At 39.5% G+C, this 14184-nt stretch overlaps 1 protein-coding gene and 1 pseudogene across 2 annotated transcripts in view; both read right to left on the bottom strand.

The window, feature by feature from the left end:
- Positions 1–14184, bottom strand: part of SMIM14 (small integral membrane protein 14) — an 87354-nt gene that overhangs the window by 69329 nt on the left and 3841 nt on the right. The gene's annotated exons all lie outside the window — the stretch shown is intronic.
- LOC311631240 (methionine adenosyltransferase 2 subunit beta-like) lies at positions 7756–9113 on the bottom strand (annotated as a pseudogene). The gene has a single exon. The product of its transcript is annotated as a methionine adenosyltransferase 2 subunit beta-like (transcript).

The raw sequence follows: 14184 nt of genomic DNA, 5'->3' as shown, positions 1-14184 counted from the left end.
CAATGAATGAATCAGGAATTAGGTCCTCACCACATCGGAGCTAATTGTGCAGATGTTTGTTGTTGCCTAGTGAACAAGATAGCCCCATTTTCTATACTTTTACAATCTGACCCCCTGCAATTAGAAATGGGCTGATGCCCTAGCTGGTGTGGCTCAGTGGATAGAGTGCTGGCCTGGGTTTGATTTCAGTCAAGGGCACATGCCTGGGTTGCTGGCTTGCTCCCTAGTAGGGGTCCTACAGAAGGCAGCCAATCAATGGCTTTCTCCCATGTTTCTATCTCTCTCTCCCTCTCCCTTCCTCTCTAAAAATCAATAAAAATATATATTTAAATAAATAAATAAATAAATAAATAAATGGACTGAAAGGAAAATCCAACCATGTTTCATGTTGCTAGCAATTATGTGAACTAGCCCAGTGGCTGAACCAGAGGGATCTGATCCAGAAAGAAAGGCTTGGGTTAAAATTAATGATTAATGAAAGAAAGGTGAAACTATTGCTGAGGAGAAAGGAGCCAATAAATGGATTTTACCAAAGGGAACAGCTAATAGTTCTGCTGAGGCTTAGAACAAGAGAATAATATTCTGTTTTAGCTTGGATACAATTGCTTGTTGTGAAATCTTTTCCTTTTTTGGAGAGCCACGAAGTTAGCTGAATGAAATACAAACTTCTGCAAGTGGTCTATACTCTTAAAATGAATGAAAAAAGAGGAGCTCTAATATGACTACGTAGAAAAATATTAATGTGGCTATGTTCTTTGGTTTTTATTTCCCAGGACATTGTCCTTATGGATAGAATTGGCCTAAAGAAGATGAAGACTTGATTAATGGAAAATTGATTATGGTTCACTATCATTCAGCAGATATATACTTTCAAGTTCAGATAGCTGTAAATCAGGGAGGCAAGAAAATTATAAATCAGTATAAAAATATAATAAAATTTATGCTGGTATTGTTAAATGGTTTGGTTTCTGCTTATTTATTTATTTTTAATTTATTTTTAATCTTTATTGTTCATATTATTACAGATGTTCCTCTTCCCCCCCTCCATTGCTCCCCTCCACCAGGTTCCCACCCCACCCTCTGCCCTCCCCCCCCCCCATCATTGTCCTCATCCATAGGTGCACAGTTTATGTTCAATCTCTTCCCACATCCCCCTCTCCTCTTTTCCCCAAGAATCGTCAGTTCACTCCCATTCCATACCTCTGATTCTATTATATTCAACAGTTAATATTGTTCATCAGATTTTTAAAAAAATTTTTTTTGGTTTGTAGATTTACTTGTTGATAGTTACGTATTTGTTGTTCATAGTTTTTATCTTTATTTACTTTCTCTTCCAAAAGAACCCCCTTCAGCAATTTATATAATTCTGGTTTGGTGGTGATGAACTCCTTTAGCTTTTTTTTATTGGTGAAGCTCTTTATCTTGACTTCAATTCTGAGTGATAGGTTTGCTGGGTAGATTATTTTTGGCTGTAGGTTCTTACTATTCATAACCTTGAATATTTCTTGCCATTCCCGTCTGGCCTACATGGTTTCTGTTGAGAAATCAGCTGGCAATCGTATGGGTGCTCCTTTATAGGTAACTACCTTCTTTGCTCTTGCTGCTTTTAATATTCTCTCTTTGTCTTTTGCTCTTGGAATTTTAATTATGATGTGTCTTGGTGTGGTCTTCTTTGGATTCCTTTTGTTTGGAGTTCTGTGCACTTCCTGGACTTGTAAGTCTAATTCTTTCACCAGATGGGGCAAGTTTTCTGTCACTATTTCTTTCAGTATGTTTTCGATATCTTGCTCTTTCTCATCTTTTGGGACCCCCATAATTCTGATGTTGGTTCGCTTGAACTTGTCCCAGAGTTTTCTTACATTATCTTCAACTTTCTGGATTCTCTTGCATTCTTGCTTCTGCGGAGGAGTGTCCTCTGGCTCTTTATGTTCCAAATCATTGATTTGATTCTTGCAATCTTCCATTCTGTTTTTAGGACTCAGTATAATATTTTTTATTTCAGACAATGTATTCTTTATTTCTTGTTGATCCCCTGGTTTCTGTTTAAATCCACACCAATTCTTCATTGATTATTGCAAATGTTTAAAGCATGTGTATACACTTCAGTTCTAAAGTATCTTAATTTCTTTTTTTTTTTTAATGTATTTTATTGATTTTGTACAGAGAGGAAGGGAGAGAGATAGTTAGAAACATCGATGAGAGAGAGTCATCGATCAGCTGCCTCTTGCACACCCACTACTGGGGATATGCCCGCAACCAAGGTACATGCCCTTGACCGGAATCAAACCCAAGCTGACGCTCTATCCATTGAACCAAACCAGTTTCGGCTAAAGTATCTTAATTTCTATCACAATAAAGACAATTGTTTTGTCATAAAAAGATCTTGACAACAGTTCAGGGTGGAGGACAGTAATGTGACAGTTAATTCCAGCAGGTCAAAAATCAGACCAAAGAGTTTTTCTAAAGTTCCTGCATGGCACTGACCCCTGATAAAGGCATGAAACATATTGTTTAGTAGTGTTGTTTTGTAAACATGGGTCCAAGAAATTTCGGTGTAGCTGTGACTTATACCACTTTGCCAACATTGATTATTAATGTCAGTGAAATCAATTGAGGGTCCTAGAGGCTGATAATCTAAAACAAGATACTGTGTCTATTAATCTGAACCTAATGCATGAATTCCAAAGAGGTTAATAAGAATTCAATTCCTTCCCCCATCTTGCTACATTGGGGCTAACTGTCCAAATGTTTGTTTAGTGGACAACAAACATTTTCTTTACTTATACTATCTGATTCCCTGTAGATAGAAATGGACTGAAAGGATAGTCCAATCATGTCTCTTCTTAGTACCAGCAATATGAATTAGACCAGTTTAGAACTCAGCTCTGCTGTTGAGACTGGTTACTTAACAGGAATATGTTCTATGTGACCAGCAAAATATTGAAAAAGTACACCCAAGCCCTAGCCTGTTTTGCTCAGTGGTTAAAGTGTCAGCTCTCGGACTGAAGTGTCCCAGGTTCAATTATAGTCAAGGGCACATACCTCACTTGCAGGCTCCACCCCTGCCCCCAGGTTGGGGCATGTACAGGAGGTGGCCAATTGATGTCTTTCTCAAATAGATGTTTCTCTCTCTCCCTTTTCTCTCTCTCTAAAAATCAATGGAAAAAAGCCCAGCCGGCATTTTTCAGTGGTTGAGTATTGATCTATGAACCAGGAAGTCATGGTTCGATTCCCATTCAGGGCACAGGTTAGGTTGTGGGCTCAATCCCAAGTGTGGTGCATGCAGGAGGCAGCCTATCAATGATCCTCATCAATGATGTTTCTATCTCTCTCCCCTTTTCCCTTCCTCTCTGAAATCAATAAATCTATCTATCTATCTATCTATCTACCTACAGATAGATAGATAGATAGATAGATGAATCAATGCATGGATGGACCTGGAGAGCATTATGCTAAGCGAAAAAGCCAGTCAAAGAAAGATAAAAATCATATGATCTCACTCACTTGTGGAATATAATGAACAACATAAACTGATGAACAAAATAGATCCAGAGACACAGAAGCATCCAACTGACCATCAAACCTCAAAGGGAAGGTTAGGAAGTGGGTAAGAGATCAACCAAAGGACTTGGTCCATGCATATGAGCATGACCAATGGTCACAGACAATAGGGGATGGGAGTATGTGCTGGGGGGCGGGAGCGAGTGGGGAGAGGTCAATAAGGGAAAAAGGAGACACATGTAATACTTCAACAATAAGAAACTTTTTAAAAAGAAAAATCAATGAAAATAATATTCCTGGGTGAGGATTAACAAAAATATTTTTTTTAATTTTAAAAAAAGGATGGCAAAGCAATATAATATTACCTAATTGGGGAGAAAAAATAATAAGCAGAATATATCTACTCCATAACCCCACTACTTAAAAAGAGAGTCAGCCGAAACCGGTTTGGCTCAGTGGTAGAGTGTCGATCTGCAGACTGAAAGGTCCCGGGTTCGATTCCGGTCAAGGGCATGTACCTTGGTTGCGGGCACATCCCCAGTAGGGGGTGGGCAAGAGGCAGCTGGTCGATGTTTCTCTCTCATCGACATTTCTAGCTCTCTATCTCTCTCCCTTCCTCTCTGTAAAAAAATCAATAAAATATATTTAAAAAATAAAATAAAAAGAGAGTCAATGGCCAAGAGTTGGAAACAGCCAAAGTGCCCTACGATGGAGGACTGGATAAAGAAGATGTAGTATATACTGTATACACAATGGATGTGGTATATATGGTATATTACACGGCCATAAGAAAGGATGACATAGCATCATTTGCAACAACATGGATGGACCTTGACAACATTATGCAAAGTGGAATAAGTCAAACAGAAAAAGCTAAGAACTATATGATTTAAGTTATATGTGGAATATAAAACTGAAACTTATTAACACAAACAGCAGAGCAATGTGGTTGCCAGAGGGTGGGGGAGGGGGAGAAAAGGGATCCTAATATGAGGTGACAGGAGATTTGACTTTGAGTGGTGGGCACATGGTCTTACAAACAGATTTTGTAAATTAGTAATCCACACATGAAACCTATATGCTCATGTTGACTAATGCCACCCCAATAAAATTTTAAAAATGTTTTAAAAAGAGAGTAAAAACTAACTTCTCCAGTTTGAATTAGAACCATCCTCAACACATAGCAGTTTATTTGAAATTAAAATACTTGGCTAAACTTTCAGCTATTATGATATCACAGTATGGTTAGCCAAGAATATGGTGAGAGTATAACAAATTATTTTATTATATTTAAACATATAGTCCTAGAGTATCCCCTAACTCCAAGCTAAAAGCATCATGGTCCATGAATAAATGAGACAGTGGGGAAATTTAAGAGAAGTATTTATGAATAAATTGGTATGTTTGGTGAAATACTTTGTAGCATCCCATGTGAATTGAAATGGGAGAAAGCAGGAAAGTGAAACTTCCCACAGAAGAATTGTTAGTTCTTAAATATAAGTGATTAGAGATAGAGCAAAAGTTTTGAGAGAGTATAAGATCAGATGGATCTAGCAGATAAAAATGAAAAAGAGGTAATATTTGGCATAATGTTAGAGCAAAGAAATCTTACCCTAAAATTATGGAAACCAAAATAATTGCATTTGAATCAGGAACAAAATCTAGGATAAAAGTTTCTGAATACAGTGACATGTGTGGGTGGAGTCCTGCCTTTTCTCCTGGGAGAATGACTCTATGTACATAATTTAGGAACAGATATCATTTTCAACAATTAAATCATAGAACTACTGAGTAATATAAAGCCAGAGACAGACACTGTGGTTATTTAATGACTGGGTAAACATGACAGAAACGGAACACACCGTTCTTGGCTTTGATAAATAGTTCTCCACCCAAATACTGGAAATCACATAAGCAGTGCTAGCATTAAATTATGGATGACTCTGTCCACCAATTTCTTGTAAGTAGAGCAGATAGACCATCAGAGACAATACCTAATAGTCTGTCCACTAATTACTTGTAAGCAGAGGAGATAGATCATCAGAGACAATACCTAATAGTCATTAGCCATCAATAGCTGAGCATTTTTGATGTACCAACTTTTGTGGTATGTCAACTATCATGTGTAATTCTCACCATAGAGCAGTAGATAACACTATTTTTACCTTGTTATCGATGAGGAACCTAAGGAACATAAAGTCACTCCATCTTTCTGACTTCAGAGATAGAGTTTCTAATCACTGTCCTCTAAAACTAATCTCCACAAGCCATTGTTTAATAACCTGAGAAAAGTGGCTACTGGCAGTAATAGAGAAAGAATTTCTGAAAAGAAAAAAGCAGTTCATTAGACCTGTGATTGGCAAACTGCGGCTTGCGAGCCACATGCGGCTCTTTGGCCTCTGGAGTGTGGCTCTCCCACAAAATACCACGGCCCGAGCGAGTCTATTTTGAAGAAGTGGAGTGAGAAGAAGTTTAAGTTGAAAAAATTTGGCTCTCAAAAGAAATTTCAATTGTTGTACTGTTGATATTTGGCTCTGTTGACTTATGAGTTTGCTGACCACTGCATTAGACTAATCACCAAAACGTCAAAGAATTCAAAATAGAGAATGTATTCTATCTCTTTTGGCAATCGCAGCACCAACTATATTTCCACTTTCTTTTTAAATTTATTATTTTAATTTTTAAAAATTCTCTATTGTTTAAGTATTACATATGTCTCCATTTCCCCCCTCAATTGACCTCTTCTCCTCCCCTCCCGCTCTTGGTCCCCTCCCCACCACCACACACACACAGGCCCTCACCCCCTACTCTCTGTGTGGATTGGTTTTGCTTATATGCATGTATATAAATCCTTTGGTTAATCTCTTATGCCCCTCTCCTCACCCTCCTCTGCTTTCCCTCTGAGGTTTGATGGTTTGTTGGATGCTTCTATGTCTCTGTATCTATTTTTGTTCATCAATTTGTGTTGTTCATTATATTCCACAAATGGGTAAGATCATGAGATATTTATCTTTCTCTGACTGGCTTATGCCGCTTAGAATAATGCTCTCCAGGTCCCTCCATGCTGTTGCAAATGGTAAGAGTTCTTTCTTTTATACAGCAGTGTAGTATTCCATTGTATAGATGTACCATAGTTTTTTAACCCACTCATCTGCTATACATTTCTACTTTTATATTTTCATTATTATCATTCAGTATTAATTGTACATTGTATTGTATTAACGTGATGGTAACTTTTTTAAAAATATGTTTTTATTGATTTCAGAGAGAAGAAGGGAGAGGGAGAGAGAATCATTGATTGGCTACCTCCTGCATGTCCCCTATTGGGGATCTAGCCTGCAACCAGGCATGTATCCTGACTGGGAATTGAATTGTGACCTCCTGGTTCATGGGTTGACACTCAACCACTGAGCCACTCCAGCTGGGCATGGTGCTAAATCTTTTTTTCTTTTAATATATTTTTATTGATTTCAGAGAAGAAGGGAGAAAAAGAGAGAGAGAGAAACCTCAATGAGAATCATTGAAAGGCTGCTTCCTGCAATGCACCCCACTAGGGATCAAGCCCGTAACCTGGGCAAGTGCACTTGATTGGATTCAAACTGGACCTTTCAGTCCCAGGCCAAAGCTCTATCCACTGAGCTAAACCAGCCAGGGCAATGGTACTAAAACTTTTTTTTTCCATGCCAGCAATACACATTTATTATTATTTATGAATGGTCAAAAGACTTACAAGGCCCATTATTATCAGTATAGCCATACATATGAAATATCACCTAGTGACATGGAGTGAAAACAACAGTTTTATATGTATTTAAAAATACAGACACATACACACATTCTCTTTCAAGTGTTTATCATACAATGCTAAACAAGCAGGAGGCATGGAGCTGCAGGAGTGACAATATACATGACATGTGGAAATATCTCAAGCATAAAAACCACACTTATGTTGCAAAAATAGTTTCTTTCTTCAAACATTTTCATCTGTGTATCATCAGCTAGCAGAGAAGAGAATGCAAAGCAAATAATGAACACCGATGATTTTCATAGTATATTTAACACTTTAAAACAGAAAAGGGTCAACAGTTGCAATAGTCCTGAAAATGTAGAGGTTTAGAGGAATGAACAATTCATTTCATCCCCACTCCCTCAATCATAATCTAGTACATTCAAACAGCAAAGTAAGCCAGAACAAACAAAATGATAAAAAGAAACATCATTACATCAATCAAGGCATTATTGACCTCAGTTTCTTGACACGATTTCACTAGTGCATCATTTACCTGAAAGATCCTAAGTCACAATGAAAGAGCATTCATGCAAAACTATTTCCTTTAGAAAGTGCCACATACTCTATTGTTAAAAAAAAAAAAGACAACACACACACACACACACACACACACACACACACACACACACACACGTGAAAGATGAAAGACCATTTGTCTCCATCTCTTACCAATGAGGAAGGGCCAGGGTGACTAATTCCAATTCAAAACGGTGTTTGCCAGCCAATGCCCAAGATCTCCAATTGGGAGCAGTCAAGCTGAGAATTTTTTAGACTTTGGGCTCCTAAGATAAGACTGTCAGTTATTGGTCATAAGCGACTGCTGGGGAGGTTGAAGGTGTCTGCAATTGCACATGCCATTTCATACGTTGTCATCTGTTCATTTCCAGACAAGTGAAAAGTTCCCTCACTTGAAGGATCCAGCATTCTCTTCTCTGCCAGCTGAAGACACATGGAGGCTATGTCTTTGATATGCGTGGGGAACCACTGCTGCCAGTGGTCCATGCTCAATGACTTGTTGCTGACCTGCACTTTATCAAACATAACAGTCACAGAACTCTCCTCCAGCTTTTCAACTTTTCCATACAGAATAGGGATTCTCAAAACAGCAGCTCCTAAATTGTTCTCCAGAAGAGCCTTTTCTCCTTCTAATTTTGTTTTGCCATATAGACTTAAGGGACTTGATATATCTTCCTCTCTATAAAGAGGATTTGTTCCATCAAAAACATAATCTGAGCTAATATAGATTAGAAATGCTCCAATTGCAGCTGCTTCCTTTGCTAAATTCCCAGAAGCATCCACATTAAGTTGAGCAGCAGCATCTGGCTGATTTTCTACAACATCTGGCCTCCTCTCTGCTGCACAGTGTTCTATGACATGGAACTGAAAATCATAAATGATGTGATGAACCACATTCGCATCCAAAAGATTAACATGTTCACATTTTGGTCTTGCTCTTCCAAAACCACAGCCAATGGCATGCCAATTATTGTGATGAAAATCTTTGTACGCGGCTCTGCCAAGAAGCCCAGTGGCACCAGTAATCAGAACACGCCTATTGGGGACATTAACTTCCTCCTCCACAAGCTGGCAGTTCCTGGGAACAAAGTGGACAGAGAACTCCCTCTTCCCGCCCACCATGCCTGCCACCTTCTCCTTGCCACCGCAATTACCAGTGCCTCCAGCCAAGGACCCAATGGTGCTAAATCTTAATCAAAGAACCAACCAATTAAAAAGTCTTCACTTGATGCTTCTTAGTGTGATGGGGACCTTAACAGACACCCACTCCCCTTCAATAAGGCAAAACAGCCCCTGACTACACAAATTTTGAGAAGATGAAAAACAAAAATAATGCAAAACAACAGATTGATTTGTGTGATAAAGAGGTGATTCTGTGTCTTTATCTTCCTTATATTGAAAATATATACATGTAAGCTTATGTTCTGAGAGGAAAAAGGTAACAAGAGAACCACTAATTTGACATTATGGGAGGCAGACTTTTTAAAAAATGAAACAGGTGCCCTAACTGGTTTTGCTCAGTGGTTAGAACATCAGATTTCGGACTGAAGGGTCCCAGGTTCGATTCTGGTCAGGGCATGCACCTTGGTTGTGGGCACATCCCCAGTCGGGGGTATGCAGGAGGCAGCTGATCAATGTTTCTCTCTCATCAATGTTTCTAACTCTCTATCCTTCCCCCTTCCACTCTGTAAAAAATCAATAAAATGTATTTTAAAATAAATAAAAATAAAAATGAAACAGGCATCTAACACCTTTAATTAAAATTTTACATTTTAACCATTTTTGTTTTATCAATAGTAAATTTGCTTTAAGCATTTCTATAGTCATTTCTATACTCAGAAGATACCTCAAGGAGGAAAAAAATATATGCTTTCCATGGTTTTATTAGCACAAAAATAACCTTTAGTTCTAAAATATTTTTTTAAAATATATTTTTATTGATTTTTTACAGAGAGGAAGAGAGAGGGATAGAGAGTTAGAAACATCGATGAGAGAGAGCCATCGATCAGCTGCCTCTTGCACACCCCCTACTGGGGATGTGCCCTCAATCAAAGCACATGCCCTTGACCGGAATCGAACCTGGGATCCCACAGTCGGCAGGCAGATGTTCTATCCACTGAGCCAAACCGGTTTCGGCCTAAAATATTTTTGTTAAATAGGGCATCCACACTTGAGTTTAATAAAGAGCTAGAGTTCAAGTGCTCTTGTTTTTAATTATACTTTTTTCTTTACATTCATATAATATTCTGTATTAACCAAGTACCCCATCATAATCACAAAATTAAATGCAAAGAAGCATTTGCCTTGTACAAGAGACTTTGATGAACATCGTGAGTGAAAAAAGGAAATACGGCCGAAACCGTAAGCAGCTAGGTCTGCGCTGCCTCCTCCTGGATTCCTTTCATTATTAAGAAATAAAACGAGCCGAAACCGGTTTGGCTCAATGGATAGAGCGGTTGGCTCGGGGACTGAAGGGTCCCGGGTTCGATTCCGGTCAAGGGCATGTACCTTGGTTGCGGGCATATCCCCAGTAGGGGGTGTGCAAGAGGCAGCTGATGGATGACTCTCTCTCATCGATGTTTCTAACTCTCTATCTCTCTCCCTTTCTCTCTGTACAAAATCAATAAAATATATTTAAAAAAAAAAAGAAATAAAACGAGCAGAAGGCATTCCTTCAGAGAAAGAGAGAAAAAGAAAACAAAACCACCACCACAGCAGCAGCAGCAACAAGAAGAAATTAATCTCAAGCTATTGTGAAACCTGATGTCTCTAAAATTAAAAAATTTTTAAAAGCCTCTAACAAAAATTAGTCCAGGCCAGTCTAGTTCTCCATCATTCACAATCCCTTCAATTACTTTGTAAGTCTGAACCAAGTGCTGGGCACCATCATTTAAGGAAGGATAAGTAGGGCATTTGTCTACTTTCCTTCCCACCAGCCAGTACTATCAAAACACTATTTGAATTCCCATGGTAACTACAAACTCCTCTCACCATTATCTTCATTATAGATTCTGATGCATTACTTGTAAGATACAGTTGAAAGAAATGGAATAGGTGAGGAAACTGAAAAGGCGAGCCAGCGCAGACCTAGAGAGCTACTAATTAGAAATTAGAATTTTTGAACATAGAGCTATGACGTGGAAAACAGTTCCCAGATATTATGTTGTATAGAAGAATCTTGCTTTGACCTCGTGTTCTTCTCATTATTCCTTTTCTCCTTTATCACCTTTTGCAGCTTTCTTTTTGTTTGTTTCTGTCTTCCTTTTACTGGATTTTCATTTTGCAATTGTGTCCTTTATCTCACTAGTCCTCCTTTTCCCTTTTTTAATACTGTTTAGTACATTGTAGAAATGTACATTTTTAAATCTTTCATACTGTACATCTTGCACTTGAATAGGAATTGAACAAAAAGAGGGGTTTAAGATGTAAGAAATTTGTATTATATGTGTTTTCTGCCTCAGTAGAGTAATGGTGCCTTCTAGTGTTTGCAGTAACATTTTGCATTTGCATCATTTTTAATCATCTAAAAAAGTAAAATTCTTTTACTCTTTGTAGTTCTCCTGCCATGTTTATTAAATACTAGAGGCCCGGTGCATGAAATCCGTGCATGAGTACAGTCCCTAGGCCTGGCTGGCAATTGAAGCATAAGCATCTGGTGTGGAAGGGCAGGTTCCAGCTGACCTCTGGGCTCTGGACAGCACATGGGCCCCCAGAGCCCTGCACATCCCCCTCTGCCTGAGTTATCAGGTCCCCACCCAGCTCCCTCAGCACCTGGGAGCTAGGCAGTGGCCCCATCCCCCGCCACTACTGCTTGTCCCAATCTAAGGGGTGATCAATGGGGTGACTGGGCCCCGTCCAGCTCCCTAAGCCCCACTCACACCCACCTTAGCCTGGCGCTGCCTGCTCACTGATCCACCTTCCTGCTGCAGTCCTGCTCTTGTCAGAGCCCATCAGGGCTGGCAGTGCCTCCACTGCTTCCCACTGCCAGCACCGTGTTGCTGATGCCCACCATGTTCCACACCACCCCCTGGTGGTCAGCACACATCATAGCAAGCAGTCAAACTCCCAGTTGAGGGGACAATTTGCATATTAGGCTTTTATAATATAGGATATAGACAGCATTGTTACAACTATTTTAGAAATTTAAAAACCAGAATCATAAAACATTTATTTAATGGTGAGTTGATTGTGTAGACCAAACATTGTTAGAAAAATGTATTTCACTTAATGCACTCCCCATTCACCTGCCATCAGTCACCAACTGGTGAGAAGACAGATTAAAAAAAAAAAGATTCATGATCTTGCCAAGCCCAGCCCACTTAAAAAGAATGCCATATATGAGTGGTTTTCAACCTTCCTAATGCCGCGACCCTTGGTCCAGACAGTATTGCAGTTCCCTGCATTCCACTGCACCTCAGTTTTGTAAGCTAGTCCTTAATTTTAAATAGGCTATTTCTTGGTTATTTATGTCCGTTTATTTTTGATTAATTAAAAGTAATAAAATAAAAAAAGGTCAGTTTGTAATTCAGCCCCTAGGTGGCAGTGTTTCTGGATTGACTTCATCTTTTTGGCTGCTCTAGCCTTCTCTATCGCACTCTCTATGGTTTGTCAAGGTAGGCTGTCTTGGTGCAGGCTCCCAGATGGTCTCTTCTCGCTCTGATCCCCTTTCCGTGGGTGATTGAAGAACTCCCTTGAATCCACGTGTTTGTGCTGATTGGGGCGTCACAACTGTTCAGTGGTCTCCACTGTTGTGTGTTTTTCAGGCCTCAGATAAGATCCTCTTTTCTTTGTAAGATAGAGTAGTTTTCCCCCTGAGCCTGTAGCTCTGGGAGAGGTCTCTGCCGCAGTGCGGGCTGCTTGGCCAGGAAATCCTGTGCAGCAGACCCCCACCTTCTCTTAGAGTTCTGCTATCCCTTAGCTTGCAAGGGGTAACAGAACTCTAACACTCCCCGAGCAACTCTCAGATGCTCCTTCTATCTGCTCTGGCACTAGGCTTAGAACAGGTCCATCTGTTTGGCCGCCATTTTTGTCTCGATCTGTTGCCGCGACCCTTTAATACAGTTCCTCATGTTGTGGTGACCCCCAACCATAAAATTATTTTTACTACTTCGTAACTGTAATTTTGCTGTTAATGAATCGTAATGTAAATATCTGTGTTTTCCTATGGTCTTAGGCGACCCTGCTAACGGTTCTCAACCTGTGGGTCACCTAACACTGAGAACCACTGCCATAGATAGAGAATTGCAAAAGCTGGTTGCTTGAGGGCACCATGAAAATGATGCAGAAGGACTGCAAGAATCAAGACAAAGATTTGGAATACAAAGAGGCAAAGGACACTTCTCTGGAGAAGCAAGAAGAGAAGAGAGTCCAGAAAGTTGAAGTAAGAAGCCTCTGGGACAACTTCAAGCATACCAACATCAGAATTATGGGTGTGCCAGAAGAAGAGAGAGAACAAGATACTGAAAACCCATTTGAAGAAATAATGACAGAAAACTTCCTCCACCTGGTGAAAGAAATAGACTTACAAGTCCAGGAAGCACACAGAACCCCAAACAAAAGGAATCCAAAGAGGATCACATCAAGACACATCATAATTAAAATGCCAAGGGCAAAAGACAAAGAGAGAATATTAAAAGCAGCAAGAGAGCTGAAACCGGTTTGGCTCAATGGATAGAGCGTCGGCTTGGGGACTGAAGGGACCTGGGTTCGATTCCAGTCAAGGGCATGTACCTTGGTTGAGGGCACATCCCCAGTGGGGGGTGTACAGGAGGCAGCTGATCGATGACTCTCTCTCATCGATGTTTCTAGCTCTCTGTCTCTTACCCTTCCTCTCTGTACAAAATCAATAACAAATATATTTAAAAAAAATAAAATAAAAATAAAAGCAGCAAGAGAAAAACAGTTACCTACAAGGGAGCACCCATATGATTATCAGCTGATTTCTCAACAGAAAGTGTGCAGGCCAGATGGGAGTGGCAAGAAATATTCAAAGTAAACAAGATTACTCTACCCAGCAAAGTTATCATTCAGAATTGAAGGGCAGATAAAGAGCTTCACAGATAAGAAAAAGCTAAAAGAGTTCATCACCACCAAACCAGTATTATATGAAATGCTGAAAGATATTCTGTAGGATGAGGAAGAAGAAGAAAAAAGTAAAGATAAAAATTATGAACAACAAATACTTATCTATCAACAAGTGAATCTAAAAGTCAAGTGATTTAAAAATCTGAGGAACAGAATAAACTGGTGAATATAATAGAATTAAGGGCATAGAATGGGAGTGGATTGATAACTCTCAGAGGGAAAAAGGTGTCTGTATGGGGGGTACGGGAAGAAACTGGACAAAAATCGTACACCTATGGATGAGGACAGTGGGG

This window comes from Pipistrellus hanaki (genome assembly GCF_964339955.1).
Source record: "Pipistrellus hanaki genome assembly, chromosome: 1".
In the NCBI taxonomy this organism is placed as follows: domain Eukaryota; kingdom Metazoa; phylum Chordata; class Mammalia; order Chiroptera; family Vespertilionidae; genus Pipistrellus; species Pipistrellus hanaki.
Note: the sequence above shows the minus strand (reverse complement) of the source record. Positions and strands in the feature narration are given on the sequence as shown.